The sequence below is a fragment of the Schistocerca americana genome, chromosome 1 (genome assembly GCF_021461395.2).
Source record: "Schistocerca americana isolate TAMUIC-IGC-003095 chromosome 1, iqSchAmer2.1, whole genome shotgun sequence".
Classification (NCBI taxonomy): Eukaryota; Metazoa; Arthropoda; class Insecta; order Orthoptera; family Acrididae; genus Schistocerca; species Schistocerca americana.
In genome coordinates, this window is record NC_060119.1 from 1,268,109,165 (window position 1) to 1,268,132,780 (window position 23,616).

The 23,616-nt window shown below is 41.8% G+C and overlaps 1 pseudogene; it reads right to left on the minus strand.

Moving 5' to 3' along the window:
* Nucleotides 1-16,991: 16,991 nt before the first annotated feature.
* LOC124557260 lies at nt 16,992-17,109 on the minus strand (annotated as a pseudogene).
* Nucleotides 17,110-23,616: the final 6,507 nt, after the last annotated feature.

Sequence of the window (23,616 nt, forward strand, 5' to 3'; positions counted from 1 at the left end):
TGCCGTGCGTGTGATCATTGCTTGTACAGCCCTCTCGCAGTGTCCGGAGCAAGTATGGTGGGTCTGACACACCGGTGTCAATGTGTTCTTTTTTCCATTTCCAGGAGTGTATATTCCAAGAACTTTATGGCTTTCTGCTATTTTATACCACTTGTAAGTAGGCTGTTTAGGTTTTTTTATTGGTAACGCCACCTCTGTATGAAAATCACTGGCTGTGCTGTGTGCAGTCTGTGGCTGCTTTGCATTGTTGTAATACTCGCCATTGTAGTGTTGGGCAGCGGCAGCTGGATGTGAACAGCACGTAGCGTTGCGCAGTTGGAGGTTTTCCGCCAGCAGTGGTGGATGTGGGGAGAGAGATGGCGGAGTTTTGAAATTTGTCATGAACTGCTATATTTATATATGATGATATCAAGGTAAATACATTGTTTGTTCTCTATTAATATCTTTCATTTGCTAACTATCCCTATCAGTAGTTACTGCCTTCAGTAGTTTGAATCTTTTATTTAGCTGGCAGTAGTGGCGCTCGCTGTATTGCAGTAGCTTGAGCAGCGAAGATTTTTGTGAGGTAAGTGATTTGTGAAAGGTATAGTTTAATGTTAGTCAGGGCCATTCTTTTGTAGGGAATTTTGAAAGTCAGATTGCGTTGCGCTAACAAAATATTGTGTGTCAGTTTAAGCGCAGTCATGTATAATTGTTCAAAGGGGACGTTTCACACTGGCTGTCGTCGATTCCCTATCGGCAGTAGCACTGTTTTTCTGGGGTTGGTTTGGGCGCCTGACGCTTTTTGGAATGTGTTCATGATGGTTTATACTCTCCCAATATCTTCCTGATCTTCAATAAAGATGCCTAGGTCGTCAGCGTAGGCTATACATGCTATTGCTTTGTCTCCTACGGAGAATGCTCTGATGTCATTTGTGAGTTTCCGCAGCAGCAGGTCCAGTGCTATAGCGAATAAAGCCATTGACAATGGACAGCGTTGCCTCACGGATCTGTCCAGTTTTATCTGTTTTGTTTTCCAACTGTTGATAATAACTGTCGATCTCGCAGTACTTAGTGTCTTCTGGATGATTGTGATGAATTTTTGCCCAAACCCGAGTCTGTTTAGTGTCTCTTCGAGATATTTGTGATCGATCCTGTCGAAGGCTTTGTTGAAGTCCACCGAAATTATGGCACCAACGCTTCTGGTGGTGGCTGCCTGTGCTATTATGTCCCTGTAAGTGCATGTAGCGTCAAATACATTTTTCCCTGGAAATACATTTTTCCCTGGTACCGCACATGTTTGCCACGGACTGATGACTTTCCTCATCGCCGATTTCAGGTTGTTTGCGATGCATTTCGCTATTATTTTATAGTCGGCGTTGAGGAGCGTAATCGGACGAAACTCTTCAATGCGGCGGGCAGCTCTCTTCTTAGAGATGAGGGTTGTGGCCCCTTCGGTCAACCCAGGTGGAATTTCCGCCCCAGCGAGTATCTCGTTCAACATCTCCGTCAATTGCACTGCTAGCACGTCCCAATATGCGAGGTAGAACTCGAGCGGGATGCCGTCGGCGCCGGGTGCTCTGCCTCTTGCGCTGGTCCTCATCGTTCCTTTGATGTCATCCACGTCGGAATTTTCTGTCAGCAACGCCCTGTCTGCGTCTGTGAGCACGCTCCTCGTCTGCTGGAGCATTTCAGCAGTTGCCGCGTCGTTCGTCGCTTCTCGACGGAACATGTCTCGGAAATAGTCCTCGATGTGTTTTGTTAACTCCGTTTTCGTCGTGAGCGTCTTTCCATGCTTGTCCTGAAGCTCACTTACGCACTTTCCTGCGCCTCTCTCCCTTTCCCTATTTAGGTGGTGCATGGTGAGTGGCTCGTCATTCACCTCGCCATATGTTTTACTTCTGGTGAGGACGCCTCTTATTTGCTGTTTCTTTATTTGGAGGAGTTTTGCCTCGACTCTCCTTACACGCGGCAGGTATCGCTGGTCGTCTGCTGGTGCGTCGAGTGCGTCTTTCAGGCACTGCTCGCAGAACTCGGCCGCGGTCCGCCTCCAGTATGACTTTTCCGCGCTGCATGTTATTATGCTTCGCTCGTGCCAGCCACCACTCGGTCGTGCTGCTGTAGCGTGCGCGCTGTGCCAGGCATTCTTGCCACGTTTCCACTATTTGCTTGCGCAGTTCCGCGTCCTGCAGGTGATGTAAGTAGGCTGTTTAGGTTTTCTTATTGATAACGCCACGTAGTGCTCTGTATGAAAATCACTGGCTGTGCTGTGTGCAGTCTGTGGCTAGTTTGCATTGTTGTCTGCCATTGTAGTGTTGGGCAGCTGGATGTTAACAGCGCGTAGCGTTGCGCAGTTGGAGGTGAGCCGCCAGCAGTGGTGGATGTGGGGAAGTGAGATGGCGGATTTTTGAGAGCGGATGATCTGGACGTGTGTCCATCAGAAACAGTACGTTTGCAAGAATGGATGTCATGAACTGCTATATATATTATGACTTTCTTTGTTCTCTATCAAAATCTTTCATTTGCTAACTATGCCTATCAGTAGTTAGTGCCTTCAGTAGTTAGAATCTTTTATTTAGCTGGCAGTAGTAACGCTCGCTGTATTGCAGTAGTTCGAGTAATGAAGATTTTTGTGAGGTAAGTGATTCATGAAAGGTATAGCTTTACGTTAGTCAGGGCTATTCTTTTGTAGGGATTACTGAAAGTCAGATTGCGTTGCGCTAAAAAAAAAAGAATATTGTGTGTCGGTTTAAGCACAGTCATTTATAATTTTTCTAAGGGGACGTTTCATATGTCGACCCTTAGTCGAGGATACCTCACTGGAATCTTCTGATTTTTTCTTGTAGTTTGTGTAATTAGTGTAGCTATTGTTTATTGCTAGCGCGTAATTATAGAGAGAATTTCCTTTGTATTTGTAGTTTTTCATTGTTGTACAGTAAAACAGTTGTGGCATTCATGTAGATTTGTGTTTTTTTTTATTTTGCTCTTCAAATTGTGCTTTTCTGTGTTGTTGTATGAAATATTGTGACAATAATGGCGTGTGAAAAACGTAATACTAGGCTCCAAAGTACACTGAGAAATGACAGTGAAGTCGAATGCAGTGTGTCAGCGCCACCGTGTAATGAATTAACTAATGTTCAAACTAGTAATTTGATAACTGTGCATATGGAAATGGAGCGGGCTGCAGATAATGGTGTAGACAGTGAAACAATTAGTGAACAGGGAAGCATTATCGATCGATCGGTCAGCAACAGTTCGCTCAGGAATCCGAAATGACAGGACACAATCTTGCAAATACGTAGATTCAGGTTTTGCGTCTACACCGTTTTCTCAAATAAGTCAAGACACATTTTCTGCTCGTCAAAATGTGAGTGTTGCCGGTGCAAATGCACTGCCGAAAAGCATAGAGAAACACATTCCAGACACTAATACATTATTATTGCAATTAATGCAACAAACGAAACAAAATCAGAGACAAACACAGCAACAGTTAGACACAGTGGAACAAAATCTTCAACAGTTAGACACAATGGAACAACACCAGAGACAAACACAGCAACAGTTAGACGCAATGGAACAAAATCTTCACACCACGCTTGAACAAACATGTGAAGATTTAACTACTGAGTTACATAAAATCGAATAGAAATGTCAAAAAGTCTGTAATGACGTAAAAACACAAATTTGTGAGCATTTCCAACCTATTTTTTCGCGGCATGAAAATGCATTACAGAATCACGAAGCAGCCATAAAGGAGCTGCAAACTATTGTTCATGAAAATCATGACATCTTGCAAGCTAAAATTGACTCAGTTGCATCTGCCGATTCGGTTACGCAACTTGCAAAAACTCAGGAAAACTTAAAGGACACAGTAGATACTATTTCAACACAAATGGACACTCTGAAACTTGGTTCAGAAAAACACACTGAGGAAATAAGTTCACTATCGGAGAAAGTAGCCGAACTTTCGGATCAGTTCACTAACTTATCTACAAAGGTGGATGAAGATCTGAGTGACACAGGACCTGTAGCCATCACTGACACAGAAGAGTATGAACAAATTAAGAAATTCAAACAAAATCAGAATCAAATTAATACGCAACACAAAAGAGAAATCCGGGAAGTACAACATCAGTTGGCACAAGTAATGCAAGAATTACATACACTCCTGGAAACGGAAAAAAGAACACATTGACACCGGTGTGTCAGACCCACCATACTTGCTCCGGACACTGCGAGAGGGCTGTACAAGCAATGATCACACGCACGGCACAGCGGACACACCAGGAGCCGCGGTGTTGGCCGTCGAATGGCGCTAGCTGCGCAGCATTTGTGCACCGCCGCCGTCAGTGTCAGCCAGTTTGCCGTGGCATACGGAGCTCCAGCGCAGTCTTTAACACTGGTAGCATGCCGCGACAGCGTGGACGTGAACCGTATGTGCAGTTGACGGACTTTGAGCGAGGGCGTATAGTGGGCATGCGGGAGGCCGGGTGGACGTACCGCCGAATTGCTCAACACGTGGGGCGTGAGGTCTCCACAGTACATCGATGTTGTCGCCAGTGGTCGGCGGAAGGTGCACGTGCCCGTCGACCTGGGACCGGACCGCAGCGACGCACGGATGCACGCCAAGACCGTAGGATCCTACACAGTGCCGTAGGGGACCGCACCGCCACTTCCCAGCAAATTAGGGACACTGTTGCTCCTGGGGTATCGGCGAGGACCATTCGCAACCGTCTCCATGAAGCTGGGCTACGGTCCCGCTCACCGTTAGGCCGTCTTCCGCTCACGCCCCAACATCGTGCAGCCCGCCTCCAGTGGTGTCGCGACAGGCGTGAATGGAGGGACGAATGGAGACGTGTCGTCTTCAGCGATGAGAGTCGCTTCTGCCTTGGTGCCAATGATGGTCGTATGCGTGTTTGGAGCCGTGCAGGTGAGCGCCACAATCAGGACTGCATACGACCGAGGCACACAGGGCCAACACCCGGCATCATGGTGTGGGGAGCGATCTCCTACACTGGCCGTACACCACTGGTGATCGTCGAGGGGACACTGAATAGTGCACGGTACATCCAAACCGTCATCGAACCCATCGTTCTACCATTCCTAGACCGGCAAGGGAACTTGCTGTTCCAACAGGACAATGCACGTCCGCATGTATCCCGTGCCACCCAACGTGCTCTAGAAGGTGTACGTCAACTACCCTGGCCAGCAAGATCTCCGGATCTGTTCCCCATTGAGCATGTTTGGGACTGGATGAAGCGTCGTCTCACGCGGTCTGCACGTCCAGCACGAACGCTGGTCCAACTGAGGCGCCAGGTGGAAATGGCATGGCAAGCCGTTCCACAGGACTACATCCAGCATCTCTACGATCGTCTCCATGGGAGAATAGCAGCCTGCATTGCTGCGAAAGGTGGATATACACTGTACTAGTGCCGACATTGTGCATGCTCTGTTGCCTGTGTCTATGTGCCTGTGGTTCTGTCAGTGTGATCATGTGATGTATCTGACCCCAGGAATGTGTCAATAAAGTTTCCCCTTCCTGGGACAATGAATTCACGGTGTTCTTATTTCAATTTCCAGGAGTGTATTTCAGAGGACACTCACGCTCCAACACGGGAAGAGGAACTTAGAAATACGGAAAAGCCACAAAGTAATAACACAGGGCATTTCGGAAGTTGTGAAAGAAATTGGCAATGTGCACCGAATTTTGAAATGGAACCGCCGAAACGACGTAACAATGACCGACATGCGACTCGCCGACACGATGATTTTGACTATAAGCTGTTCATTACTACACGTAAATTCAAAACATTTAAGAATTCTGGCAACGACATTCATCCACAACCGTGGCTTCATCAATTCTCTCATTGTTTTCCTCCCAACTGGTCATTAGAGCACAGATTAGAATTTATGTGTGGCTATTTAGAGAATGAACCAGCTGTAAGAATGCGATCGGTCATTCACGATTGCCACAGTGAAGGAGAATTTTATCATGCCTTCCTCTCAGCATATTGGTCTCAAGCTACACAGGACCGAGTAAAACATAGCATCATAATGATGAAACATTTCGAAGAATTTAAATTTTCCAGTCTTTGTGAAATATTTTGAAGACATGTTGCACAAGAATCAGTACCTGTCAAACCCATACAGCCCCTCAGAACTCATCCGCATTTGCTTAATCAAATTGCCTGAACATTTGCGACACATTATTTTGGCAGGACGTTGCAAAGACGACATTGAAGCTTTTCAGGGGCTCTTACAAGAACTGGAAATTGACACTGACAATCGCGGAACGCGAAAACAGGAGCACAACAATTACAGGTCACATCCGTCACAGTTCTGCGATGACAGAAATAATAACTGGACATGACAAGGCTATTCTTACAACGTAAATCGTGACCAAAACAGTCACCACCCATATGACAACCGTTGGCAGAGTTGTAATAATGACAGGGAAAGATCACCTCTCCGCTGTAATGACTATCACAGAGACAATCAGAGAAACAGACAGTATGGAAACCAAAATAATTATTATCAAGGGAGACAGAATAACTTCAGACGCAACGGTCCACCACGCAGTTACGATTCTGGGAGAAATTCTCCACCACGTGGACAACAAGAAAGAAACTATGGAATCTCCCGACAGGACGACAGACGATATGATCGTAACGACAGACCTGAATTGCATCAGAACTGGCGGGATTCAAACAGGGCAGGGCCCTCTCGACAAGGTGAATTTGTAGAAGTTAGGTCTCCAAACCCCAATAACGACGCGCGCCAACAAAGAGGCAATAGGCAATGACTCATACCGCTGGCAGCCACAAAACTTACTTATGAAACTAACGACGCAGCTGCCGTAGCTAGTAATTACGTAAAAATGGAAGACATTAGGGACATCTTACTCCAGGAACACGACGTAAAATATAACAACATTGCATATCCTGTGATTCACGTTGCAGTAAATGACGTAAAATTTACGGCAGTACTTGACTCTGGCAGTCCCAGTTCAGCAATTAGTGAAACAGCCTTTAGTAAATGCAACAAATCAAACGATTGCCCCACACTTCCGTTACGTAAGATTAAATTACAAGGTGCAATCGTTGGAAAAAGTGTAGATGTACGCCAACAAACCAACTTGGAATTCTTTTGTCAAAGCCACAGCGTCTCTATGAACTTTCTTATTGTTCCATTATTGTCGACGGAAATTATATTGAGAGTAGACTTTTTGAATGAATACAAAGCAATCTTAAACTTTCACGACGCTGAAATAAGTTTAGAGAAAGAAAGTAAGTCAATAGCATTGAAATTTGAAGATTGGCTCTCAAACCATGACGAGGAAATTAATCGGCTTTACCTTCTGTTAGACAACAGTTCGGAATTTTCTACGGAACTAGACACTAACAATCACTCTGCAAGTACTGACAGGGATGATATCGACGACTTATTTGAAACTAATGAGTTAATTCAGAATAAAATCCAAACAATTGAAAATTGTAATGACACTGATAGGAAGGACCTTTTTGAGATTTTTCAAGCACATTCCACAGTTTTTACTCACAAAACAGGAACAATCAAGGTATTTAAATACCAATTTCGTGTTCGTGAGCATACTAAATTTTGTGTTAGACCATATATAATTCCAGCACATTATAGGGACCGTGTTAGAACAGAAATACAATTTATGCTTGACGATGGCGTTATTGAGCCTGTAGTAAGTTCATACAACAATCCATTACATGTTGTTGAGAAGAAAAATGGATCGATCAGACTTGTCTTAGATTCGAGACAAATCAATACTATCATTATTCCTGAAACAGACAGGCCGCAAACGATGGAAGAACTTCTTCAAAATTTTAATGGTGTAAAAGTGTTGTCTTCTATTGATCTCAGATCCAGCTTTTATCAGATCGAACTTCATCCAGAATGTAGAAAATACACAGCTTTTTTTTGTTTCGGCGTTCGTTATCAATTTCGGAAACTTCCTTTTGGTTTGAACATTTCTTCGGCAGCGTTCATTCGCGGACTAAATTCCATATTACCTGATTTCTTGAAACGTCACATCACCTTATATGTGGATGATATTCTAATAGCAGAAGCCTCATGGGAACAACATAATCGCATCCTCATCAGTTTGTAACGTATTTTTGCAGAATCTGGAATTACAGTTAACTTGGAAAAGTCTGAATTCGGTAGGTCAAAGGTGAGGTTTTTGGGACATATTATTTCTTCTGAAGGCATTCAGCCGGATCCTGAAAAGTCAGAAGCTATCAGAGCCATTCCAGTTCAATCCACAAAAAAAACAAGTCCACAGTTTTCTAGGTCTCGTAAATTTTTACCGTCGTTTTCTGAATACGCAAATTCTAGTTACACCAAAACTTTGTTCTCTCACTGGAAAAAATACTATTTGGAACTGGGACGAACAAGCACAGCTGGAATTCAATTCTTTGAAAGAATCGCTACTTAATGCGCCAAAACTAGCTCATCCAGATCTGTCACAAGATTTCTGTCTTAGCATGGATTCTTCTAAAGTCGGTCTTGGTGCCCATTTATTTCAAGAAGCCATAGAAAATCACACTACTGTTCAGAAAGCCATTGCTTTTGCTAGCCGAGTGCTAACAAAATCTGAAAAAAATTATTCCGTTACTGAATTAGAAGCTTGAGCTATCGTTAGGGCATTTAACAAATTCCGTTTCTTTCTTTCTGGCAAGCACGTAAAAGTATACAGTGATCATCGTGCATTACAATTTCTTATGTCTTCAAAATTAAATCATGACAGGTTAAAACGTTGGGCATTGTTTCTGCAAGAATTCCACTTCACAATAGTCTACATTCCCGGCAAGGAGAACATTGTTGCGGACGCACTGTCACGCGCACTGGCTGGCCTTGAGAAAAGTAACACAGAAGGCCACCTTGAGAAAAACTTCAGTATTCTTTACATTCAGAAAGTCGCCTTTGAAAACTTCATCACCACATCTTTAAAGGACATTGCTCATGAACAAGATAAAGATCCGATTTGGAAAGACATCAAAAGTAAATGGCATGAAAAGCCGCACACTCAGATTCGGTATTATTATCTGGTTAGAAACAATATACACTTCAAACGTTGCACTGTTGATGACAAGCTATGGGTACTTTGCATTCCAGACGATTTTGTTAATAAGCTCATTTGGTACATTCATTTCAGCTACGCACATTTTGGTCCACGAAAATGTTATCATATTCTTCGAACGACTTGTTATTTTAACAATATGGAAAAGAGAATTCGAAGAGTCTTGTCTATTTGTAAACTTTGTCAAAAGGCGAAACCATCTACTATCTCACATCGTGCTCCATTGTTTCGTATCATTCCTTCTAAATTAAAAGAATTTGCTGCTGTTGATCTCTTGGGACCCCTTGTCAGAACATCGAATGGATTTTCGTACGTTCTAGTCGCTGTTGAACTTACTTCAAAATTTGTTTCTTTCACTCCGTTACGTAAAGCCACTGGACGGTCTGTATCCAACGCCTTTGTTAAAAATTTCTTACGTGAAGTTGGACACGTTAGTAAAGCCATTTCAGATAACGGACCGCAATTCAGATCTGCTGTTTGGTCACACATGCTTCGGAACCATAAAATCAAACCTGTTTTTATTTCATTGTACTCACCACATTGTAACCCATCTGAACGGATTATGAAAGAAATCAATAAGCCTTGCAAACTTTATTGTCACAGAAAGCATCAGCATTGGGACAGATATTTACACTTATTTCAAAACGTGCTGAATGAAATGCCTCATGACTCCACTGCTTTACCACCTATTCTTGTACTGAAGAATGAAGAACCACCGAACAGAATCAGAGAGATTGTACCCTTACCGAATACACGTAAACTTCGACACAAAGACATAATTGATTTGGCTATTAAAAATATAAAATCTGCAGCAGACAAAAGGAGAAAACTACACAGTAAAGCAAATGCAAAGAAATTATATATTGGCCAGAAAGTTGTCATTAAAGCTCATTCATTGTCACATAAGAAGAAACACTTGAGTCACAAATTCTTTCTAGTTTACAATGGACCTTACAGAATCCGACGTATACCACATGACAACTGCGTTGAAGTTGAAACTCTGCGTACTAGGAAGAGTAAAGGATTGCACCACAATTCACATGTAAAAGCGTTTATTGAAAGATAATCTGCTTTTTAACTTATTCTTTGCCATAAAACTTTTCACATCACATTTCTAGTATGCTTTGTCAGACTTAGAAACTGTTAACATGCAACAATGTTTGAAGTTAAATATCCAGTCAAGAACCAAGAGAACTTATTTAGACAGTATTTACGAGTACATCGTTATAGTGAACAGACGACACAGTGTTATTGTGTGTGTACATTCTTGCTTGTTAGTTGTACGATTACGTAACGACTATAAGGCTTACATACTTAGAACATATACAGGTACTGCTAATGAGATTTTAATGTGACATTTTGGTTTACTTGAAAATAGATTCTGGATTTAAAGTACTTTCTGAGAGATACCAGATGACACAGTGGTTAGTTTATGTGACAGCTACACGATTATATCACGACGCTACTAATGAGTGACAATTTACATTGTTTCTTTTGCGGTGTATCTGTTTTATATCTGCACAGTTTTTCTGTATTATTCTGGAAAGTAAAACATGTTTTAGTAGTAACTTTTGTGGTATAACTACAATGAGACAGCCTTTTCTGTAGCACAACAATATGTTACAGCACAGTACTTTCTTCACTATGGCAATAAGCGTAATAATTAAGATATCTATACGCAAAGCATTTCACTTTTGTTTATGAGGAGGTGAGTACATTGACTTCAGCAGAACTTTGCTTACAGAGGACGATAACTACGACAGTTCCACAGAATTATCTTACAGCAAGACGCACATTTATCGCTACATGACACGCATTTGAGTGATTAATTTATTTTTAAAGATTTTTGAATTACAGTGATACAAAGGTTTTCCGTGATGCATAATTGCTGTAATCTGTAACACCTGAGGGTATAATTACATTAATCCTCAGGGGGTACACGTTTACTTTGTGTACCATGTGTTTGGCAAGCACAAGGAGCCCCAGCTAATATGGTATTTGCTTATACAACTTTACACATCAGTACCATATTTCTCTAGCACAGAATTACACAGCTATCTGATTATTTAACAGAGAAACAAACATTTTTTTTACTATGTCAGTGACACCTGTTTACGCAATTACAGTGTTGGATAACTTCACACTTATGAAATTGTATTTTGTCTGTACTTTGTGAACTGTTCATATTTTTTTTGGAACCATTGTGATACTATGAGAGCTTTGAATGATGTATTTGGTATGGGATCATGATTTTTAAAGTACGTTTGAGGTAGATGACACTATTGAAATGAACAGATAATTTTTTTTAGGTTTTGACATTATTGCAGAAAGCTACGACATTTTTGAGATTTGGCTGAGTTTTTATGATATTATTACGATGACAATGTGTATTATGCTGTTGAGGTATGTTTATGATCAATAAGCTGATGCTATATGAGGAATTTGATTATGCTATGTATTTATTATGATGAAATATTGAAGGTGTGTCGACGAATATGTATATAGGTAATAAGGTAAGGAATAATGAGTAGTGGTTAGGCACTCTGATTTGAGAAAAAGGATGTTGGAAACCAAGAATCGTACTTTAAGAGTTATGAAATGTGTGTAAATGCGTGAATGTATCACAGTGCCGATGAATATTTTTGGGACACTGTTATATTTATAGGATTTTGTTTCCACAGATTTGCAACGCAAATTCTCGACCTGTGAAATTTTTTATATGAGACTGTCACTGTAGTGCAAACTGGTGTCGTAAATATTTCGGTAAGAAAGTTAAGTGAGGTCACCTTCACGTAATGCGTAGTGGGCACCCGGCTCCGCGACAGTCGCCTGGAAAAAAGCCATTAGTGTGCGCCTTTCAGAGGCATAGGTGGAGAAAAAAGGAGGCCATTATCCTCGCTGTTGACGTTTCTTTGTAGAAAGCATCACAAATCGACACGCTCAATCTTGAAAATATATGATTACACTGTGGAGCTCTTAATTTATGATATTTACTAAAATCCCTAATGAAATGATGAGAAACATTTTATATCTACTGTCTTTCTAGTTGAGAGATTGCTCATTTTGTTTAATATCTAGTTTGTAGCTGCACTACAGCATTGGTTAATATAAAATTTAATAGATGTACTAATGTAAATGTTTTCTGTCTACAGATCCATTAAACAATAATTTTATAATCAACTTTCTTAAAAAGAGGGAACACAAATAGACATTTCCCTTCACAGGAATTGCGTAAATAATTTTTTTAACGACTTGGTAACTTTCTTGCAGAGTAAGATTTTGTGATGCATCACTCTAGTGTTAAGATGTGACATAGGTATTAGACATGGCCATCTTTACTGTAATTTTTTTTCTGCTTCAGCTTTGTCATGTTTAGATATAAATTATAGCATTTGCTGCTGCTGTTTGCCAGGTATAGTGTTACTGAATTTCACTTTGTATTAGTCTGTTAAGCCAGTTTTACTACTGATTTATTTTTCTTTTTGCTGCACATTGGCTCATATTAGTGATAATGTTTCATTTTCTTTGCTAACATATATATATATATTGCTGCTTGCTTTGCCAATTTGAATTTTTTGTCATTGCTGTTTGTGTTAATTGTTATGTGCTGCTGCATTGCCTCGTCCCTTGGTATATATATCTGAGCTCCACAGATTTAAGTTAGCCTAAGAAAGGGTAGGATATATAAGAGAATGAGTTGTGATGAATTGGAAGAAATGCATTCAGAAGCTATAAGAAAATGGTTTGGCCAAAAAAGTATTTTGAAAGAGGATGTGAACAAAAAAGTAGGGTTTAGATACAACAGGTTTGGGTAGGATTTTCTTGGAAATAAATGATGAGGTAAGATAATGGAAAATAAATAATGAGGTAGGAAATATGTGAACATATAAATACAGAAAGCATTCTTGGATAGGATTTTTTTGGTGGAAACAAATGTTGAAATAAGACGAAAGATCTATGGAATGAAGTTTTGGGTTGGACTGCAGTACCAAATGTTACACTGAAAACAAACCCTGCACTTTCCTCTTGTGTTATTCTGCTATGTGTTTGTGTACCCTTGTTTATTTGTGTTTTTGCTGTCTTTATCTGTTTAGCTAATAAGATTTATGTTGTAGAATTTTTCAAATACTATGTTATTTTCTTTGTAAAGATGTTTAGACATTATTTATTCTGTTTTGTTTTAATGCTCATGTGTGAAGTTGATGTTTCAAAAGTTATTCTGATCTTTTATGTATGTACCTATATCATAATTCTTGTAACAGTGATGTACATGTTTATTTCTATTCTTTTGTAAAGCCTGTGTTACTACAAATGTTACCTGTATTGTTATGTTCTTTAATGATGCATTTTGTACCTTTGTTATTGTATTCTTATGTTATAAAATTGTAATTGACACCAGTTCATCAAATTAAGCAACTTATAAGTTACATTTCACTGCACACGTTTCTGTTGGTCATAGTATATGGACAATATGTGAGAAGTAGGGACTGATAGTGTTTGTACATGTGTTAATAATTCAGTAAGGGACTGGTTAACAGCATTGCTGGTTCTAATGACAATTAAAAAAAAGCTTTGTGCGTGCACAAGTGGTGGTTTATGGACTTGCTATATTGTCCACAAGACTCTTCAATGGTGATTGTGCACCTGCACAGTCGCAACTGATGGCTGCTAGCCATCTCTACAAGGACTACAGTGGGTCTGCACCTCTGGTGGTCCACCAATATCATACTCTCTACCAAGACTATAGTGTGTCTGCTCTGTGATGACCTACCTACCAATATTCTTTAAAACTTCGACTGATTCTGCTGTGGGTTTGCTCTGTTGTGGCCCATTACCTGTCTGCAAGTCGAGAGTCAGCACTGTCTTTCCGTTGGAAGGACAACACTACTTCTCCAAGAGTGCATGGAAATCCACTAGTTCTGTGTGCATTTTCAAAAAAGGAAAAACACTGCAATTTTACTGTGATGATAGGTCAGGACCGTCTTTATGGATTGTGAGAAAATTTTAGCTTTTGACCAACATTGTATCAATAGGTGTGTGCATTTGATATCATTGTTATTGTAATTATGAAAAATTTTATCAAATCATTATTGGCCACTGCCCAAAACTATTTGTAAACTTTTTTGTGGGGAGCACGGGGGCTATGTAAGTAGGCTGTTTAGGTTTTCTTATTGGTAACGCCACGTAGTGCTCTGTATGAAAATCACTGGCTGTGCTGTGTGCAGTCTGTGGCTAGTTTGCATTGTTGTCTGCCATTGTAGTGTTGGGCAGCTGGATGTTAACAGCGCGTAGCGTTGCACAGTTGGAGGTGAGCCGCCAGCAGTGGTGGATGTGGGGAGAGAGATGGCGGAGTTTTGAGAGCGGGTGATCTGGACGTGTGTCGATCAGAAACAGTACATTGTAAGAATGGATGTCATGAACTGCTATATATATTATGACTTTTGAACATTATTAAGGTAAATACATTGTTTGTTCTCTATCAAAATCTTTCATTTGCTAACTATGCCTATCAGCAGTTAGTGCCTTCAATAGTTAGAATCTTTTATTTAGCTGGCAGTAGTGGCGCTCGCTGTATTGCATTAGTTCGAGTAATAAAGATTTTTGTGAGGTAAGTGATTCATGAAAGGTATAGGTTAATGTTAGTCAGGGCCATTCTTTTGTAGGGATTACTGAAAGTCAGATTGCGTTGCGCTAAAAAAAAAAAAAAATATTGTGTGTCGGTTTAAGCACAGTCATGTATAATTTTTCTAAGGGGACATTTCAGTGTTCGGTATTTAGCTTCCACGTGCTTCTTGTGCCCACGTTCTTTCGTTTCTGGAGATGCAGGCTGCATTCGTAGCTGCAGTGGTCCGAAAAGATGACAGGATAGACTTCGACGTGCGCTACATTTTTAGTTGCTGCTCAGCTGACATATATACGGTCCAGTCTGCTTTTACCATTTTTGTGGTGGTATGTAAATTCAGTGTGTGTTGGATGGAGAAGGCGCCACAAATCTTCTATTTTCAGTCGTCGGATCAGTTGTTGCAGTTCTAGGCACATGTTTGCTAGAGGTATTTGGTCTTCAGCTGCGGCGACACAGTTAAAATCTCCTCCAAGGATGATGTTGTTATTGTTCTGTATCAGCAGATCGGCTACTTCTTCATTATAGAAGTTGCTTCTTGCTCGCTTGTTGTCTGTGCCAGAAGGTGCGTATATGTCGGTAAAGAGCGTCTCTTCTATGTTTAGCGCCATCCCTCGGCCGCTTGACAACATTTCAGTCCCGCCAAAGTCGATCCCGTTCCGTACCATTATTGCCGTACCGCATTGGGATTCTGGGTCCATATTTGTGATTTCCGCATATCCTGGTATCTGGTTTATTTTAGTCGTAACCACTTCTTGCAATAGTGCAACGTCTGTTCTTCTATGGCGTAGGAAGTACGCGAGGGCTCGAATTTTTAAAGGTGTGCTCATTTCATTTATGTTAACTGTGACAACTTTATGGATTGTATTTGCCTGCCTGCTCATTTAGTTTATCAGTCGGTGCTGTAGTCTGTGTCCATGTGGACATATCTCTGGCTGTTTTCTCTTCGGTCCTGTGACGAGTTGGAGCTGCGTCTTTTCTTGTTTTTCTTTGCGGGTTTGTTTACCATTTTCGTCGTTTGTGTCTGTTCGTCGTCTGTATTTTGTTTTTTTTCGGTTTGTCACCTGGTGGAGCACTTTGCGGTGACATCGTCGTTTTGGTTGAGCTTTAAAACTTTTCTCAGGTGGTTACTCTTCTCCTTTATCCACTGCTCGCGCGTCTGCTCCACGGTCGGGACGGCGTTCTCGCCCGCGGGCGTCGTCGCCTCGATTTGCATATTTTCGGTGGCCTGTTCCTCTCGTATTTCCTCCTACAACTGTTGTGGCGAGCGCTCGGTCATCGGCTGACCTTGCTGCTCCGCCTCGTCAGAGCTGGCGTCGCTAATCTGCCTTTTACCTGCGTTTCCTGCCGGCTGGCCCGCAGCGGGGGCAGGGACCGGTTCACCCTCGCCGCCGTTGCCTCCCCCCGGCTGGGCTGCCGCTGCCCGCCTTCTCCTGCGGCTGTCTCTGCTGTGGCGCGTCCCTAATCGGGGGAAATTCGGCAGCGAGATTCTGCGCTCTCCCAGCGTACGTATCTTCTCTGGGCAGCTGTAGTGGTCTTTTTCGCGGGCATTCATTTCTCATATGTCCTGTAGCGTGACAGATGGAGCAGGTCTGCGGCTGTCCGGTATACGAAACGAAACCCCTGAGCCCACAAACGTTAATGAAAGACGGGATATGTTATCTGAGGTCCATTTATACCGTTCGGACGCCCGACTCCACCTGTATTCGGTAAGCACTCCTCCATTTTTCTCTTGTTAGTCTAAAAACATTCCCATAAAGCCTACAGCTCTTAATGACTTCCTCGTCCGCTACTTCAAACGGTAAATTGTAGATTTTGACGTTACGGATCCCGCAGCCAGAAGGCTGCATCTGAACGTTGCTTAGTGACCCATCTCTGTGTTTAAATTTCCAGGGTCCCCCATTTGTATTCACCAGTCTGTCAATTTCTGGGGGATTTCCTATTTTTATAAACAGAGCGTACAGAATAAAGTCCAACTGAATTCCGAGAATGTCCTCTATCGGCACTTTTACGTCATCAATTAACCAATTGTGGATGTCGAAAGCAGTCCGCTTCTCCAAATTCCTATCAAATGTCCACTGGATCGTGTCTTCACGATTGAGCGTCGCCAAGATTTCCGATTTTGAAACGTTAAAGGTACAAAGTTTTATACTCGCCAAGGCGAAGAGGCTGCAGCTCGCTCGGCGTCCACCTCGTGCAGCGGGCACGGTGCGGGGGCGGTCTCGTGGCCGGCCGGCGACGGCGGGGCGGCCGGGAAATCCTCGGCTACCTGCGACGCACAATGGCGAGCGGCACACGCGTTGCCAGGCGGGCAGCCAGCGAAGTACTAACCGGGCCCGATGTTGCTTAACTTCGGTGATCGGACGAGAACCGGTGTATTCAACATGGTATGGCCGTTGGCGTCCTTATACTGTAGCCGCGCCACAGAGGAAGCATTCGCCTCTTCTCCCAACACAAGCGATCGCCGCTTTCCGTAGCACATTTTCGCGGGAGACGCATCTTGTTCCTGTTATCCGGCGCGGGGGGGGGGGGGGGGGGGCTGCGCGGGGTGTGGCAGTGTCCTGCTGGAGGGCGCCCCTGCTGCCGACGCAAGTTTTCTCACGTGACACGCGCCGCGCTGCCGGATATTTGCGGTGCATTCGCGCCAGTGCCCTTCCGTCCTGACTGGCCTCGACTCTGCCCGACTGCCGCTCACTACCTCTCGGGTCGTGGTCCATATGACAGCACAAGCGCGAGAAACGTCTGCGGGAGGAGGCTAGACGAATAAATTTATGATTACAAATCGAATTTGGAGCTGTACACCGCTGCAGAACGATAGGCGCTAACGTATTTCGGAGCATACCTGCCGATTCATACTGTTTTGTCGTTTTCAAAGACTTCCTGGCAAACTTCATTAGCACATTCTCCCTCGGACTGAGTTAATGATTGAAGCAATTAACAGGACTACTTTCAATGTAAATGTATAACACCCACAAATGAAATTCATACAGTAGTAGCAATTAGATGTGTTCTTTAACCCATGCATGCAGCATTGTTGTCATTGTTCACCAAAATAAACGTAGTTTTAATTATAAGTATTGAATATGGAGAAATATGGATAAATGCTTTTTAGGTCATGCCGAGAGCTGACGCGATTTTCTAGATGCAGGGAGATGTTGAAGTCATGCCGTGCGCCGACGATTATTAACCATGAATATTTTATTGTAGGTAATGCAGAGAGATATAGAAGCCATGCCGTGCGCTGACAATTATCAACGGTGAATATTTTTTATTATAGGTTATGAAGAGAGATGACACGAGGTACAAAGGAGAGAGGAGAATGAAGATGTTAGTATGTAAGGAATATAACTTAGCAATGGTTTATTTTGATAACAGGTGACACAGCGCACCACATTAAATTGCTTACTATATGTACTTCGCTATTCGAAAAAATTTTTCTGCATTGAACACGATATCTTTTACATCAAATACATACATACGTAAAACAGATCATGCCAAATGTCAGCATACCGATTCGCATTCTGCGTAAAATACAAATGTTTTCTCTTAAATAACAATGACGATGTTTGCTACACAACTCAAACATAATTTATAGTCGACTGACAATATGACTCGTAACTGACGACCACATTGCCGAACATACTAAACTCACAGAAAGTGACATAGTTTGTATAAAGGTACTTGTCTATTTTATTTAAAACGTTGATGCCTAAATGTACTACTAAATTCCACCTACAGGAATATTTGCTTGTGTTATTGACTGTCACGTAATGTCATATGTACTGTAGGCTGAATTCACTACAGATGAAAAATGTGTTTTTTTGTAATTGTTAAAAACTATAAACTTTTTCTACAGTCACACAAGGTGACATATTTGTCCTTTTAAACGTAAAATAAGAATACGGTAAAGATAATTTTTATGAGCACAGAGGAAAGAGATGATGTAAAATTTGGTAATAACCGTATCCGTAAACCTTTTGGCAAAATGCATATACCCGTACCTTAATTCCTATGCATCCCCATGGTTATGGAGCATAAACAAAGTGAATAGCGAACCACGTTACTTCAATGTACGATGTTACCTATGAGGTGTCGGCATTCCAAGATGCACACCACTGTCATGATGTACGGCAATAGGTGCTTGCATACCAAGATGCACACCATCACTACTAATGGAGAACTGGAGTTGGAACTTGTACCTGATGTAGCTGCGGCAACTCAGGCAATTCGACGGTTAACTTAGTGTTTGGTTACACTAAAACTATGGATCAAAGAGTCGACGGAATCACATGGCGAAAACTGGTGTTGTGCTATGTGAGGGAAAGAAACGGACTTTTGAGTGCATTCACAGACAGTTGCCAGTGCTTTGACCATAATATCCAATTCCTTTTTTTTCCCCTTCCTTGAATAAGGTACTAATAGATGCCAATTTTACCAGAGAAACAAATTTATAATGAAACATAAACTATGTTCTAATTTTTGGCCATCCATTACTATTAGAGAAATAAATTACTTTTACTACCTGACGTACACTGCCAACTTACTGACTCACATTATTTATATATTTTGATGAATACTCTTTTGAATATTCTATTTGTTGGGCTTAGGAAAACAAATTCTTATGACAGTAAGTGTATGTGCTTTGTTGAAAGAAATATTCTATCATTAACTTACTTATTACTGCACATATTTCTATAATCAAATTTTCTCCTTACGTCAAGTCCAAAGGACTTAACGGCGTAGGAAAATTTTAAGGAAACCCAGTGGAGGGTTATGTAAGACGTGTATATGTCTATTTTCAAACCACAATTTATGAAAGATGTTTATATTTTATCAATAGGATTAAGTAGGAATAATTAATATTTGTCATGTTGGAAATAACTGTGATAGCAGGGAATGTCTGCACCAGAAAGCATTGTTGGCAGGAGAGACCACACTATAGCGTTCGTAGGAAGTCAGTAGTAAGCGAGATGTGAAGCGAGTCGGTAGCAGGTCTGAAGCGAGAGGTTGAGAGGAGCGGTGTGCCTGCCAGCCACCAGCCACCAGCTATGATTTACGAGAGATTATAAACGGATGTACAGAGACATCAGCTAACTATTATCATAAGAGGAACTAATATTATTGAATTATTCTTTGTGAGAAACTCAAGACTACTGAAGGTATGTTTACAGAATGCTAGTTCTAAGATTATTGTCAAAAGTAAGTCCCATTTGAACGTTTGTAAAATCATTTCATTCAGAATATAATTAATTTTTGCCGGCAATATTGCGTTACTGATTATCATCCATCCCAAAAACCATCAACGTAAAACTTTGCAAAATTTTAATGTTGTCAAGAAAAAGTTTAACTATGAATTACGTAACTTCAGTCAAATTAATTAAAGAATAACGTCAGCTTTGCTATTAAAGAATAACGTCAGGTTTGGTAAGAAATACAGCCACTTATTATGACAGCCCACCGGCAGCTAATAGAGTATAGTAAAACAGAGTAAGTATATTCATGTCGCATTTCGATGTAGCAGTCAGATGGCGATCCAGTAACAGTAAAAAAGGTAAGGAATAGTTTTGGGTTATTGCAGGCAACGACTGAGGGCCACGACGACGACACAGTCTATGTTTCGTCGAAATAATCAGAAAATCACTTTTAATAAGCAGCAATTACATTTGTATGCGAAGATTGAGAAAGAAATTTTATTTCAAAGGGATGATTTCATTTGTTATAATTAAGCAAGAGACAGAAATCCTAAGGGAAGGTTTCATAGGTTATTGTAGGAGGGAAGGTTGCGTAACAAGAGAGATATAGAGGAGACGGGAAGGTTTCACTATTTTAAAATCAGCTTGGGAGGAGAGCGTTGATTTCGGCATTGTCATCTATTTAGCTGCTTTAAAGTAAATGGATCGAAGGTGGATCCAAGTCTGACTAGACTTATTAAGAAACCTAAGTCGGCCCCCAGTGAGTTAAATTGCTTCCCCAGGGGGAAGGCGTGCCGGTTCCCGGCGGACTAGGGCCGAGGTCCTGTGTGCCGGCCAGCCTGAGGGTGGTGTTTAAGGTCGTTTTCCATCTGCCTCGGCGAATGCGGGCTGGTTCCCTTATTCCGCCTTAGTTACACTGTGTCCGCGATTGCTGCGCAAACATTGTATCCACGTATGCGTACACCATAATTACTCTACCACGCAAACGTTGGGGTTACACTCGTGTGGAATTAGACGTTTCCGGGGGGGTCAACTGGGGGCCGAACTGCACGACAACCGTGGGTTCCGTATGGGGCGGTGGTGGGGTGCGTGGACTGCTGTAGCCTGTTGTGGGGTTGTGTAACTCTGGGGGCTATGGCGGAGACGAAGCCTCTCCGTCGTTTCTAGGTCCCCAGTACAATACATACATACATATGTTTTAAAACCAAGTTAATAAAGTTGTAAAAGTTTACAGGTGAAAACAACTTATTAGAGAAACGGTGCCTGCCCGTACTCCGCACAACTTCCACGTATTCGAAGTATTGGCCTTCGGACGTTGTCAGTTGCTTTCCCCGGTATGTATCTCAGCTGACGCCTATGGGGCCATGTCAACCACATTGGCAGCTCGGTGTTGCAGGAACTCTGTAAGGGTGTCTGTCTGTCAACCGAACTCATCTTATTTACATTGAACGTTATAACCTTAGAGGCAAAGCGTTCCTGCGTTTAAGCGCTATGTGGAGGCGGGGGTTGTGGCTGCTGTGGGCCGTCCGGCCGGAGTTCGAGGTCCTCTGGTTCGGTGTTTTGGTTTCCCGAGTTCGCGGACGACGTGTCTGGCGCTTCCTCGCCGGATGTCTCCATCCTCTCGTCATTCGATCCGCTGTTACGGCTTCGCCGTCTATTGCGTCGCCTTTTCGTTTTTGTCAAATGGGAGTCGTTTCTCTCTTTGCGCTGCTCGTCGGATTCCTTAAGGATCGGCGCTAGCTTGGTCACTTGGTTCTTTAAGTCCTGCTCGCGCCCCTAGAGTCTGATAGAAAGCATTACCTTGAAGTATTACTTGGTTCTTTCAATTTGACATCAGTTGTTGATTTTCCTAATCTCGTAATCGGATGGTACGGGAAAGCAGCACACTGATAGATAATGTTTTCATAGACCAAGATATATTTAACCAAATAAAAACTTTTCCTGTTAAGAATGGTCTGTCTGATCATGATGCACAGCTGGTTACAGTATATGATATAGCGCCATACAGCAATGTAAAACAGTCCTCCAAAGTAGTATGTTCAATTAAGGTTGGGGAAAGCTAGCAGCAGTTAGATTGGGATGAGGTGTGCAGGGAACATGATGCTAATTTAAAATTTCACCTATTTCATTATACCTTTGTGAGGATACTTGGAAACAGTTTCCCTAAGAAAACAGTGAAATATAATTGTAAGAAACCATATAAAAAGCCGTGGCTTACTAAAGGGATAAAAATATCTTGTAAACGGAAAAGGGAAATGTATGTTATATCTAGGAGGATTAATGATCGCGAAACAGTGAAACATTATAAAAACTACTGCACTGCATTAAGAAAAGTTATTAAATGGTCCAGAAGTATTGTAAGTAGGCTGCTTAGGTTTTTATATTGGTAACGCCACGTAGCGCTCTGTATGAAAATCACTGGCTGTGCTGTGTGCAGTCAGTGGCTGGTTGGCATTGTAGTAATACTCGACATTGTAGTGTTGGGCAGCTGGATGTTAACAGCGCGTAGCGTTGCGCAGTTGGAGGTGAGCCGCCAGCAGTGGTGGATGTGGGGAAGTGAGATGGCGGATTTTGGAGAGCGGATGATCTGGACATGTGTCCATCAGAAACAGTACATTTGTAAGATTGAATATCATGAACTGGTATATATATTATGACTTTTGAACACTATTAAGGTAAATACATTGTTTGTTCTCTATTAAAATCTTTCATTTGCTAACTATGCCTACCAGTAGTTAGTGCCTTCCGTAGTTTGAATCTTTTATTTAGCTGGGAGTAGTGGCGCTCGCTGTATTGCAGTAGTTCGAGTAACGAAGATTTTTGTGAGGTAAGTGATTTGTGAAAGGTATAGGTTAATGTTAGTCAGGGCCATTCTTTTGTAGGGTTCATTGAAAGTCAGATTGCGTTGCGCTAAAGAGATATTGTGTGTCAGTTTAGTGTTGATCGGAATAGGTAAAGAGCGAAATGTCTGAGTACGTTCAGTTTTACTCAGCTGTTTGAAAATCAAATAATATAAGAGATTTAACAGCACAGTAATTCAATAATTTTTCTAAGGGGACGTTTCAGTATATGCATGATGTCTGAGATTAGCATAACTGATAATAAAATTACAACAATTTGAAATATTGTTAAAAGGGAAACAGGGCAACTGTGAGCACAGGAAGACTGTATTTATATCAAATACAATGAAAAGTTTGTTAACAAGAAGTTAGAAATAGAAAACACTTTTAATAATCATTTTTAAGTGTTGTAGAGAAAATAGGGTCCAGCTATTCAATAGAAAATAGAAGGCAGTATATGGGAGAGGTAGTACCTATGCCTTATGACAAAACTTAAATTCAACCCACCTCTCCTACTGAATTTAGGAAAATAACAGATTCACTAGAAAGTAAAATCTCACATGGAATTGATGGCATTTCCAACAGAGTACTAAAAGCACTTCCTAGTTTCTCACACCTGACTTGTTCTTAATTTTGACAAACAGTCTGTGCACTGTAAAGTCTAACTGGAGGCCTTCAATTTCCTTCGATGTCGACGAATGAAGGCCTCTCAAAACTGCTGTCGACAGCGCACTGAACTATGGCGGTAAGACGTTGACATTTTCGTGGATCGTTCTTAACTCACCAACCGGCAACCTGCCACTCACAGCGGGCAGCGGCGCGCGGCCTCCCAGCCGGGCAGCAGCCAGCCAGCCACTGACGGGGCCCCGTGTCGCC